The sequence below is a fragment of the Megascapheus bottae genome, chromosome 20 (assembly GCF_031878675.1).
Source record: "Megascapheus bottae isolate mThoBot1 chromosome 20, mThoBot2.hap1, whole genome shotgun sequence".
Lineage (NCBI taxonomy): Eukaryota > Metazoa > Chordata > Mammalia > Rodentia > Geomyidae > Megascapheus > Megascapheus bottae.
The window spans coordinates 39,240,775-39,253,744 of NC_143528.1; the positions used below are offsets into that span (position 1 = coordinate 39,240,775).

General features: G+C 44.2%; 1 protein-coding gene across 1 annotated transcript in view; it reads left to right on the forward strand.

Annotated features, from left to right (window-relative positions):
* Positions 1–12,808: 12,808 nt before the first annotated feature.
* Positions 12,809–12,970, forward strand: part of Extl3 (exostosin like glycosyltransferase 3) — a 68,421-nt gene continuing 68,259 nt past the window's right edge. The window contains exon 1 of the mRNA XM_090353669.1: positions 12,809–12,866. The gene's annotated coding sequence lies outside the window, so the exon portion shown is untranslated. The remainder of the gene's footprint in view (positions 12,867–12,970) is intronic.

Genomic DNA, 12,970 nt, shown 5'->3' on the forward strand with positions numbered 1-12,970 from the left:
TTCCCTGAAACCATGTACTTCTGACAGTACTGTGTACTTTCATGACCTTGAAGAAGAGAACGGCTCATTGTGTTTGGGGTCTGCTGATGTCTGGTCTGCTCATGCTTTTCTCCTCTTATCAAGGTATTGTCTGGGACAGCCTCTATCTTTCTGACCCATGCCTCTTCTGAGATTGTTCATGTTTCCATTTCATTCCACCCTTCTTGACAGTTAGGCCTACATTCCATTTGTGCTCATTAATAGAAAACTGAATTTCAGGGGTATATTATCTATGCTTGTACAAATGAGTCTTTCTCCATGTTGCCATGATAGACAGTTTTTCAAGACATTAGGGTAGCTGGGTGTGGTGATACATACCTGTAATCCCAGCAACTCAGGAGCTGAGGGAGGAGCTGCTCTCATGAATCTGAGGCAAGCCTGGGCTACTTAGCCAGACCTTACCTCAAAAAGAGAGCAATAAGGGTTAAAAAAAAAGATATTCCTTTTTCCTTTTTATCTTTTAAAAATCCAGTTTTCTTAATAGTTGGTAATTAGCAAGTTTGTTTTGAACACCGCATTCTGAGTCAGATTGCTAAGGTGATTCTAAATCCTCATCTTGCTTTATGGTATACACATCTTGTTGGGAAGTGTTTGTGCTGAGGCCTTGGATTTAGTGGCGTTCGTCTTTGTGCTTCTCCGTGTGACTACGGAGGTTCTGGTTCCTGTGGGGAGATGGGTGGGAAGTGTCGTCGTGTGGGGCGCGTGCCAGGCGTGCACGTGCAGTGCCTCCACATCTCCACATCAGCCCACGTGCTTCACACTGCTCTTGTAGATTTATTTTGTTTACAGTAGACTGATGTCAAGTTTTTTGGTAACTGTTGTTTCTTAGCACTTTAACTGTGAGTGTACAAACTGATTTTAAATGTAGTGGTTGTATATTTTGGTTATAAAATTGGAAATTTTTAATAAAATGAAATGATTTGTTCTCCTTTCTGTCATTGGGTATCATTTCCTATGTCATCTGCCAGGTGCAGTCTGACATATTATGCTGCTGGGTTTTGTTTTTCATTCATAATTGCAGAGGAATCATAGTAATCTGAGACGCAGAAATTTATAAACACACAGTCCTATGGCATTTCTCTTTCTCTCACACTTTTTTTTTTGTCAATATAGATAAGAATTGTATCTGTTCCACATTAAACCCTCTTCTGAACACAAATAGACATGGTAACACCAAAAAGGATGTGATAAATATCTGCACAAAAATCAGGGATGCAGGTATAGCTTGCTGGTAAGAGTGCCTACTCAACAAGCTTGAGCCTTTGAATTCAAAACCCCAGCACTGCCAAAAAGTAATTATCTAGTGGAATTGTGTGGCTTAATTCCCTACATTTGGGGTAACATTACAAGCAGCAGTTAGAAACAAAGACACTAAGCCTGGTACCTCCACATTTGCAAGGTATGGCAGGAAAACAGTTGAACAGTAGAAAGTGGCCCAAGGATTCCATTAAGGACCAGAAACATTTCTCAGGTTTGGCCATGTACCAGGAAGCAGGCTGTGCGCCAGTTCAGGCTGGGGAATGGGGTTGAGACTGAAGAACTGTCTGTCTCTGGAGCCTTCCTCCTGATTGCATGACTGGCTCGTTTGTACAGCATTTTCTTTGTTTCTTCCATGACCTTCTTATCCCGTTTTCCTCTTCTAAAACGACTCTTTTCTCTATGTGAATGGAATGAAGCATATGTTTTTCATTTTATTATCTTTAAGTAGTTGTACAAATGAGTTGCCATTTAACAAAGCAGTTTGTAAATACGAGATATCTTGGTCAATGTTACCTGTCACATATCCCTACTCTTACCTTATTAATTTTGTAGAACATGCACTGAGTTTTGACTGTATTCTCCCCCTTTCCTCCTCTTCATTCATCTACCTCTCTTCCCATAATCACACCCCACTCAAACATGTTTTCTATTCACTCCACATTCCTTCCAGCAAACCTGTTTTTCTGTCACATTGCTGTTGAACAGGACAGGCCTAGGGGAAATGTTGGAGTGGTGTTGGGGATTTAGCTCAATGTGCCAAGTCCTGAGTTCAGTCCTCAGCTCTGGGAAAGACAAGAAAAGAGGTCAGCCCCTGGATGGAGAATGCTGTTGCTTTTTCACAATCTATTTGTAAACACTTCCAAGTCTAAAAGTCCTTCCTGGCTAGTCAAAGTCTTTATCAAACTCGTATACTACGGGATGATCTGCCATGTAAACACAGAGAGCATCAAAGTATTACAACACTTCATATGAATGGAATCAATGAAGTACATATATATATTTTTTTCCCATTCCTGGGCCTTGAGCTCAGGGCCTGAGCACTACTGTCCTTGGACTTTCTCAAGGCTAGAGCTCTATCACTTGAGCCACAGAACCACTTCTGGCTTTTTTCTATGTATGCGGTACTAAAGAATCTAACCTGTGTCTTTGTGCATGCTAGGCAGGCACTCTACCACTAGGCCAAACTCCCAGCCCATATATTTTTATTTTAGGAATTTTTTGACACCAGACTTGTTAGAAAAATGTTGGCTAAATATAGGGAATAAATCCATGCATATATCTGTAGGAAGCTTCTGTTTGCCCATATGTCCAGTGACAAGTAGGAGGGAAATTGTTTCCTGGCCCTTCTGAACCTGCTTACAGGAGCTGTGGATAACAGCCCCTTGGGCAGAAGCAATGTGTGTGCCCCTCCATGCTGGCTGAGGTCCAGATGAACTCTTGAGAGAACAACAAAGGGAAGTCCACTGCGTTCTCAGAACTCTGATCAGCCCTCCTGAAAATTCCCAAGGGCACATGAGCCACATAGCTGCCAGAAACCGGATTATTTCTGGAGCTGCTACTGAGCATTAAAACCAATGAGAAAATCCAGAGGTCCCCAGGAGAAAGCAAAGGAAATCTCTTCACCTAAAAGCCCTTCCTTTCTTCTCCTGTCCTGTCCTGTTCATGTATAGGAGTTCTTTCGTAGAGACATGACCTCTTAAATATAAGCTGGATTTATTGTCATCATTGTAAGGTCTGCTGAAAGGAAACTCCATGCAGTTCAGGAGAAGAGGTTTATTGTGTGAGGAAAGAGCAGGCCTCCTGCCGCCCAAGATGGAGTGGATGGCACAAGAGAGCTTATAGCAGTGAGAGATTATATAGGGGGAGGGGTGTAGCCACAGGGGACGTGGATGTGATCTCAGAGGATGGGGAAATACCTCAGACTGGGGGACCTTCCACTGTCCCCAGATATGCCAGTTGCCAGGGTTACAGGTGCTGGGCAGGGATTTCCAGGGTGAGGGGGAGAGAGCCAAGAGAAGAAGTCATTTCTTCCAGGCGGACCTAACAATAATCATTGGGCTTTTTGTTTTGTTTTGTTTTGCCAGTTCTGGGGACTGAACAAGGGCCTGGGCACTGTCTTTGAGCTTTCTCAATCCAAGCTCTCTACCACTTGAGCCACAGTACCACCACTTCCAGCTTTTCCTTTTGCTTTTCTTTCTTTCTTTTTTTTTTTTTGTCAGTCGTGGGGCTTGAACTCTGGGCCTAGGCATTGTCCCTGAGCTCTTCAGCTCAAGACTACCCCTCCTATCCCTTGAGCCACAACACCACTTCTTCTAGCTTTTTCTGTGTATGTGGTACTGAGGAATTGAACCCAGGGCTTCATGAATGCTAGGCAAACATCTATCACTATATCAAACTCCCAGTTGTTTTAATTTTTCCCTAAAGCAAGTTCATGTTATGTTTATATTATTGCTGATGAAAGTCATTTTAGAAAATATTTCAATAGCATCCATCATCCATTGGTTTATTGATTGAGCAATGGTTTGTTTAGATAATAAGATAAGACATTTAAAGAAAATGGCATAGCTTCTACTCTGGCAAAAGTCACACTGTCATGATAGATACTAACTTTTCCATACATAGAGCTATAATGCCAGTGTGATCCAAGTGTTACAGAAGCATAACCATGGAAGAAGTTACTTTCTGCCACAAGGAAGAAGGTACAGAGAGCTTTGCAGACTATGCAAGAATAAACCAGTCACTGGTAAATGATGTTTTTAGTCAAACCACACCAGGACAAGACAGCGTGAAGGGGAGCCTTTTCTCCAAAGCCTTCATATTTTACAAGTCAACAGGTACAAAGTACAAGACAACAACTTGTTGGGTTTAAAGAAATAAGACACTAGGTGTAAAACTAAGGAATGATACTCTATGGAAAATGACTAGGCAGACTTGAAAGCAAAAGACATGCAAGGATTTCTAGATCTGAACAGTGTAATAACAGAGATGAGAAAAGCAAATTCCACACAGGCTGGGTGTGGTGGTAATGCACATCTGTCATGGTAGCTGCTCAGGTGGGGGAAGTAGGAAGAGCAAGGTCTGAGGCGTGTGAAACCCTGTTCAAGAATCAGTTTATAAATAAACGAAAGCAAAAAGCATTGGGGGTGTATCACAAGTGGTAGAGCACTAGCACAGCAAGCATGAGGTTTTGAAGTCAAGACACAGAAATAGCCCTTCACTCCATTATTAATTTATTAATTAGTTATTTGCGGTACTGAGAACTGAACATAGGGTTTTGCATTTGCTGGGCAAATGCTCTTCCACTGAGCTAAATCCCCAAGCCCCCCACCCACCCAAATTGTTTTTAGACACAAAAGTATATTAGTAAGCTAATATATGGCTAATTTTTAATGTATTGGCCAGAATTCTTCCATACTCTTCCTTCCTAGAAGTGGAGCTAATGATAAAGCTTACTTCCATTCCTTATGGACTGGACTTAATGATCCCTTGCTAAGAAATGAGCAGGGCAGAAGCGAAGGTCCCTAAATTTGGAGAAGACGTCATAGAGGACACTGCTGCTTCTCTCAGATCCTCAGATCTCAGCCTCCTCAGGAACTAGGCTTTAAGGCATGAGCCACCAGTGCCCTGCTATAGATGACAAATAAACCACGTGATTTCATGGGGTCACCTGAAGTATAAGTAGAGACAAAGAAGACATGGAGTCTAAGGACTCAACCCTGGACTCTCTAGCATCTAGAAATTGGGAATATGGGAAGAGACCAGCAAGACAGGTGAGTAGCCAGAAGGTAGCCATGTATTGCTGTCAAGGCGAGTGAAGAGGTTGGGGGAGTGTGACACCCTGATGGCAGCACAGTAAGCTTAGGACTGGCAACCAGAAGTCTGTTTTAAACCTTTGTGCATAGAGTGGACTGAAGGAGGCTGGGAGGAGTTGGCTGTAAAGGAATGGTGCCAGTGGTTCATGTAAGCAGTCCTAGCTACTTGGGAGGCTGAGGTCTGAGGATCAAAGCCAGCCCAGGCAGAAAATCCTGTGAAATTCATTTCAGGTGGTAGAGTACCAGCCTTGAGCTAGTGGGGAGAGGGAGGCAAGCAAAAGTAAAAGGCTCCCTGAGTTCAAGCCACGATACCAACACACACACACACACACAATAGCAGGTATTAGAGATGAGGAAAATGCCCAGTGCAGGAATTGTCCCTGCCTCCAGAAAAAGGACATGGGTAGAGTTTCACACAAAGCAGGAATGGGTGGTGGCAGAGGCTTACGAAAACTCCTACCTGGATCAAGTGTCAGAGGGAAGTGGGAAGTAAGACAGCCTGGGGAGAAAAATGTCAGCCTCGGGAGCTGGGGGAAGTACGAAGCAGTCAGTCACCCAGAGACTAGGAAAGAGGGAATGATGGATGTAAGCAGTTCTCAGTCACAGCACTGGGGGAGTTCCTTCAGTGCCACCAAGGCTGGGTGGCAGTGCAGCTCCTTTAGGCTGGCTGACCCCTGTGATTGCCATGATGCCAAGGATGTGTGCTGCCTTTCTGTCTCGGAGTTGCTCCAAAGCTGTTGGGTTTCCTCAGATTGAGTGTACTGTCTTTTCAAATGGCATTTGAACTCGAACATGCTAATATTTTGTGAGTGTGTGTGTGTGTGTGTGTGTGTGTGTGTGTGTGTGTGTGTGTGTTTTGACAGTCCTGGGATTGGGCTCAGGGCCTGAGCACCCTCATTGGATTTTTTTTTTTTTTAAGGCTAGAGCTCTATCACTTGAGCCATAGCACTACTTCTGGTTTTCTGGTGGTTACGTAGAGATAAGAGTCTAAAGGACTTTAGTGCCCGGACTTACTTTGAACCACAATCCTCAGTTCTATGTCTCCTGAGTAGCTAGGATTGCAGGTGAGAGTCACTGTGCCCGCTGAACCTCTTAATTTCCTAATGGGAAAATAAAGGTAGGAGATAATTTAAGACAGGAGGAAATGTGGAGTCTTAGCAGCAGGAGGCAAGCTCAAACTGGGAGAGTGCCTTGATAAAGCCGGAAAAAGGACTGTAGACATGAACTGATTTGGTCTATTCAAGGTTTTAGGACAGGCCATCCTTGACCAGTTATACAAAATCTGAGCAGGGACTCCTGCCTTCTCTTGAATTCCCCTTTTGTCTGATCCTGGTACTAATCACCCAGCTTTCTGTCTGTGAACGTCATCTCTGTTGCTTTCCCTCTTCATGTCCCAAACAGAAGGAATGGCGGCAACAATATCAATCATTCTCTTTTGAAGAATCTCAGGATTGGAAAAGTCCTTAGGCTACCAAACCCAAGTTCAGAAGCCACAGACAAACACTAGAGAGAAAGAAATGCTTTATTCAGTGTTCAAAGAATGGACATGTGGTGGCCTGTGCTCACAAATAAATATCTCATTCTCTAGGGAGTTGAGGGGTGACAGATGGAGGACAGAAATGATGAGTAAAAGAGGCTAAAAAGGGGGAGGGGCATTTGTGTCTTCCAGGAGGAGGTGCAGATCTTTCAGTAACTCACGTGCCTTCATTTTACTCCCGTCGTGGTTTCTGGTTATGACCACTGATGATCAACCACAGTTTGAGAACCTTGCCTCGTCTGATTCTTGGATGGTCCAGGCTTCGTAGTCATCTCAGAAAGCATCAGAGCTGCAGCTCAGGCCACGTATCTCTCTGGGAAGGGCCCCCAGGTCGGCTGGAAGGAAGCTTGTAGCAGTTGTTTGGCCCAGAATTTTCACACTTGAGCTGTTCTTTTCTTCCTCAGTGCCTTCCCCTTGCCCAGCCCACCTTGATCCCTTGAATGGGGATATTGTCTATTCCAAGTCATCCAAAACAAAGCTACTGTTCTTTTGAGCCACATTGAGCCCCCAATCCCCAGATGCTTAGGAAATATAATGCCAAAGAAAACAACACAGGGCTAAGAATATGATGTCAGGAGCCCTTATTCCTGTAAAGGGGCTGGTCTGGTCTAGAAACTTCACTTCTCATATAGTCCATGCTTCACACCTGTCAGTAGCCCTCCTTTTCATGGAATAAGTCGAGAATGAAAATCCTAGAGTCAAATTTATTCAGTTAAGAGTGAGAAGTTAGCCAGGCACCAGTGACTTATGTCTGTAATCCTGGCTACTCGGGAGGCTAAGATCTGAGGATGGAGATTCAGAGCCAGCCCAGGCAAGAAAGTCTGTGAGACTGTTATCTCCAATGAAATCACAGAAAATGTCAGAAGTGGCGCTGCAGCTCAAGTAGTAGAACACTAGCCTTGAGTAAAAGAAGCTCAGAGGCAATACAGAGGCCCAGAGTTCAAGCCCCAGGCATGGCAAAAAAGAAAGGGGGGGGGGGAGAGCGCGCAAAAAAAAAAGGTGGGAATTTAATTGGAAGGCAAACCAGAATCCACAGAACATGAGTCCAAAATGCCCTGCTGAGCCACTTCCAGCTCAGTCTTTTAGGACAGGGAAGAGGCTGTAGGCAGACACTAGGTTTGGGATTGACCACCACCCTTTAAAATCCTAAGAAGCTGCTATGGAGATTGGCAAAAGGGAGGCTCCCTCCAGATGTGGCTCAGATGGTATAGCACCAGCTGTGAAGAAGCAAACTGAACAAGAGCAAGGCACTGAGTTCAAGCTGTGGTTGAATATAAGTGAGAATGAGGGTCTCGGCAGCATAGCCAGAGTGTCTTGACCACCAGATCCAAGAGTCCTAATGTTTCTACACTAGCATGGCTTCCATCAGTACACAAGTCTTGACTGTCCTGGAACCATAGAGACTGCCATGGCTCATCTATGCTTGGCTGTCTTCCCTTGTGGCTCTTTCCATGAATCTCTCCATCTTCTTGTTTTGCCTCTGTCTTCTTGCTTTTGCTTCTGTCTCCAGAGAAGCTCCTAGGTGAGCCAGGTATTCTTAACCTTAATGGACTCCTTGAGTATTGAAACAGGTCAATTTGACGGGCAAAGGGCCAGTTTCTTACATTCCCATCAGGGACTCTGATTAGGAAAAGTTAAGAACCATAGTTTAGACTTTGCTCCTCAGTTCTCTGTTCCAAGACCTCACTGTCCCCTTAGAACTCTCATCACACTCCCTGTCTTCCATGCCTTTTCTCTTTTCCTTTCCTCACCAGTTTTATGCCTCCCACCTTTCTTCCGTTTGTTTTTTTAAAACTTGTCATAATATGAGGATGAACATTAGTAAATGTTATGTTGATAAGTATCCAGTAAATATTTAGGCTTGCTAATGATGCTCTTAATTGATGTGTGGGCTCAATCATGTTATTTTGTCTGTTGTGAGATTTAGCACTGTCCCTGAGCTTTTTTTGCTTAAGGCTAGCATTCTACCACTGAGCCACAGGGCCACTGAGCCACAGGTTGATTGGAAGTAAGAGTCTCACGAACTTTCCTGCCTGGGATGGCTTTGAATTGGGATTCTTAGATCTCAGCCTCCTGAGTAGCTAGGATTATAGGCATGAGCTACTGGCACCTAAGCTTGTTTCTAATTTGCAAAACCATTTAGTTGGGTATCATTTTCTCTCAAGATATTTTTTGCCAGTCCTGGAGTTTGAACTCAGGGCCTGAGCACTATCTTTGGGCTTTCTCAAGGCTCTACCATTTGAGCCACAGCCCCCACTTCTGGCTTTTTCTATGTATGTGGTACTGAGGAATCAAACCCAGGTCTTCATGCAGGCTAGGCAAGCACTCTGCCACCAGACCAAACTCCCAGCCCTCTCTTAAGAATTTTTATGAACAGGTAAGTCATAGGTTACTGTTTACTTCTCTATGAGGACTGATTTTGTCCCTGTAAACCCAAGAATGTGAGAATTGGAAGTTCAAAGTTATCTAGTTAGGTATATGGGCTTTATGGCGCCCCCTAGTGTCATATTTTTAAATTGCATACTGCCTGGAAGGGAGGTAGAAAGAAAAGGAATTTATTGGAGTGTGAATCCTGGAACAGGATTGGTTTTCAGCAGGTTGCGGGTCAGGACTGAGGACTACGGAGACAGGGAACAAGGGAAGAACTGACTTGATATCGTGACATCTGGGCCTCATCAACCTCTTCATGTTTATATTAACAATTACAGAGAGCTGAACCTTGCCATACAAGAATTTGGGCCTCAACAACTCTCTTGGGTTTTTTGTTGGCATAAAGGCTGCCATTTTGATCATTTGAAAACAAGAACTATTTAGATCTTGAGATGCATTTAGAGGGCTACTCCCCCCCCCCACACACACAGCTGAGTTTTCAAATGGAGTGAACATGGGTCATCTAGAAAGTGCCCTCATGGAGCCCTAAAATGCTCCAGAAAGAAAGGTAAGCAAGAAGAACCTTCTTGCAAGAATAAGGCACAACTTTTGGCTGGGAGTTTAGCCTAGTGGTGGAGTGCTTGCCTAGCATGCAAGAAGACTGGGGTTCAATTCCTCAGTACTACATACATATGCCAGAAATGGTGCTGTGGCTCAAGTGGTAGAGCTCTAGCCTTGAGAAAGTCCAAGGACAGTGCCCAGGCCCTGAGTTCAAGGCCCAGGACTGGCAAAAAACAATCTCAAGAATAAGGCATAACTTTCAAAGAATTGTGATTAGCATAACACATACAACAGTGTTGAATTGACATTGAGAATTCTCAGACCCTCCTGCAATATGTGATGGAAGCAAAGAAGTAAAAACAATCCAGGAAAATGAATTAACCACACCAGTGAAGTCCTTGGAAAGGAGAAGTATCCAAAAAATTTCCTAAACCAAGCCAGAAATCTCTGTTTGAAGGTGGATTCGGAGGAAAATATTTGAAGGTAGTGTTATTATTTTCCCATGGTTCCCACTTTTCTGAGTAGTTTATCGAAGGTAAGCGTCTCAGGGATTTTCCTGTCCAGGCAGGCTTCAGACCATGAGCCTTAAATCTCCTGAGTACCTAGGTTTACAGGCATGAGCCACCAGAATCTGGCTTTAGTGTGAAGACATTTAAAAACTTTCACTGTAGCCTGGGGAATTGTGTACAAGATATGCTTGTAACTGAACAATGAGACTATTGGAGCATTTTACTTTTTAGTGTTTTAATTTTGAAAATCTAAAATTTTAGTATTACATGATAAATCATTTCCATGTTTGTTATTAAAGGAATAAAATACTACACACAATTACATATATTCTACTTGATGGTTTTGTGTCTATGGTTTTTTTTCTAAGGAAGTATATTAAAGTTTTATTGATATTTAAGGTCACACATTCTGAAGTTTAAAAAATATTCCAGGGCCAGGAATTTGGCCTAATGGCAGGGTGCTTTCCTAGCATGTATGAAGACCCACATTCAATTCCTCAGTACCACATACATAGAAAAAGTTGGAAGTGGTGCTGTGGCTCAAGTGGTAGAGGGCTAGCCTTGAGGTAAAAGACCAACTACAGTGTTCAAGCCCTGAGTTCAAGCCCCAGGTCTGGCAAAAAAAAGAAACCAGTAGATCCCTGATGTCTACAGTTAAAAGGTTGTAAGGAGATTGCCAATAAGGAAAATCTGTGCATGCTCCAGATGCACAAGAGACAGTATATTGTGCATATTCCAGATACATAGCCACCAGCACTGTACTGTATATGCTCAAGATGCATGGCTTGTTTAGTACTGCATTGTGCATGCTCCAGATTTGTTACTTTCAGTACTGTATTGTGTATGCTCAACTTAATTTTGCTATACCACCACCCAACTTCTGCTAAAGACATGCTGCCTTTCAACTAACCTCAAGGTTTCACTTCAGCACTTTGAATTGTGGGCCCCACTTGCTCTTCAGGAGCAGGCTTCACCAAAGTAACTGCAGGGAAATTTTCAGCACATTTTCCCAGAATTGAAACACAGATGATGACAATGATGGCTGAGAAGTTCTCTGCATCTTCTGAGCTGTGCCATCAGCATGCAGGAACTTACAAGTTTTGACATTCCTTTTGATTTCTTAAAATACATTATTATTATAATTATTATTTACCACATTTGGTTAAAACTGTGTATTATAAGCCCACACGTGAAATAGATTCGTTGTGTGAGGTGCTAAGTACTACTACAAATGCCTGGCATATACTTGTTCATTTGATCTTCATGTGATGGCTAATCCTGATGGTCCACTTGATTGGATGGAGAAGTGCCTGGATTAGTAAAGCCGCTAGATAGACAATAACCAAGGGGCAAAAAAGAATACCATAGACAGGTGCCTCACAGAGGACCAAAGCATAGCACCACTGTGGTAGGTGAGTGGGTGACCTGAGTTGGCCAAGTTAGGCTGAGTTCTGAAAAAGCCTGTGGTGCAGATATGAGAGGAAGACCAGGCAGAGGTGCTGCTGACCCAAAGTCCCCGAGATAGGGTCAAGCACTGCACATTTAAGGAAGAGAAACAAAACCAATTTGTCAAGAGCTATGTGAGTGCAACCTGTAAGAAATGAGATATAGAAAAAGAGCCAGGGGGGACCGGGAGTTTGGCCTAGTGGTTAAAGTGCTTGCCTAGCATGCGCGAAGACCCAGGTTCGATTCCTTGGTACCACATACATACAAAAAGCTGGAAGTGGTGCTGAGGCTCAAGTGGTAGAGCTCTAACCTTGAGAAAGACCAAGGACAGTGCTCAGGCCCTGAGCTCAAGCCTGGGACTGGCAAAAAAACAAAAACAAAAACAAAAACAAAAAAAGAAAAAGAGCCAGGGGCCATAAAGGAGAGGCTGTGACTCAGAGGAACAGTGTGGTCTAAGTCCAGTAGAAATTGATTGTGACACTTCTAATGAAGGATGATTTGACATGGTATGTGTGAACATATATATATATATAATTCATTATATGTATATGTGCATTAACTATACTTATATATTTTATTATATATTTTGTATATTATATTTAAATAAATATATATCTTTATCTATTTTCTCCCTTTTTTGTCTTGTTTCTGTGTTGTTAAGACAGAGTATCTGCCTTCACCTGTTGATTGCTGGTATCCAGTCTTGCCGTTTTAAATTATTTTTTGTTTCAAAAGCTTTTCCTAGCGTTGTTTTAGCTCACTCTGCCACCACCAAGGAGGTGGCTCCAGGTTTTATTTCTACATTTCCCTGAGATGAGGAAACCCGGGGTTGTCTCCGGCGGTCTTTGGCCCTGTTGCTCCACTTCGGGTGTCTTTGTTAAATTATATGCTTGTTATCTTTAAGTAGCTGGACAAAGGAGTCACCTTCAACACCAAGGTTATGAATACTTACGCATCTTGATAGACTGTCACCCTTTCCTCCTTCTTCCCGGGTGTTGTTTGCAGCAGCGCCCGCCAGAGGTCAGCACAGGCTCGGCGTTGGCCTGCGGCGGCCCACAATGCACCGGGCTCCCGGCTCCCGTCTCCAGTGGCTGCTTGAGGGCCGCCGCGGGGGTTCCGGGGGCGGGGCCTGATGGTAGCTGGGCGGGACAGGTCGGAGGGGCGGACCTGGCTGGGATGGAAGGAGCTTGCAGGGAGGGGCGGAGCCTGTCTGCGTAGGCCAGACCTGGTTGGGCAGGCGGAGCCGTCTGGGGGCGGGGCCTGTCCGGGGGGCGGGGCCGGGCGCGCGTCCTTCGCGGAGGCTGCCAACCTGCGCACCTGGCGCGCCGCGAGGTAGGGTTCGTCATTTTCGCGGGCTTGAGGTGCTTCCTTATCGGTGCGTCCGGGAAGCCGGGAGGAGCCGCGGGTCCGGGACGCCTGTCCACTCCTCCCCGACG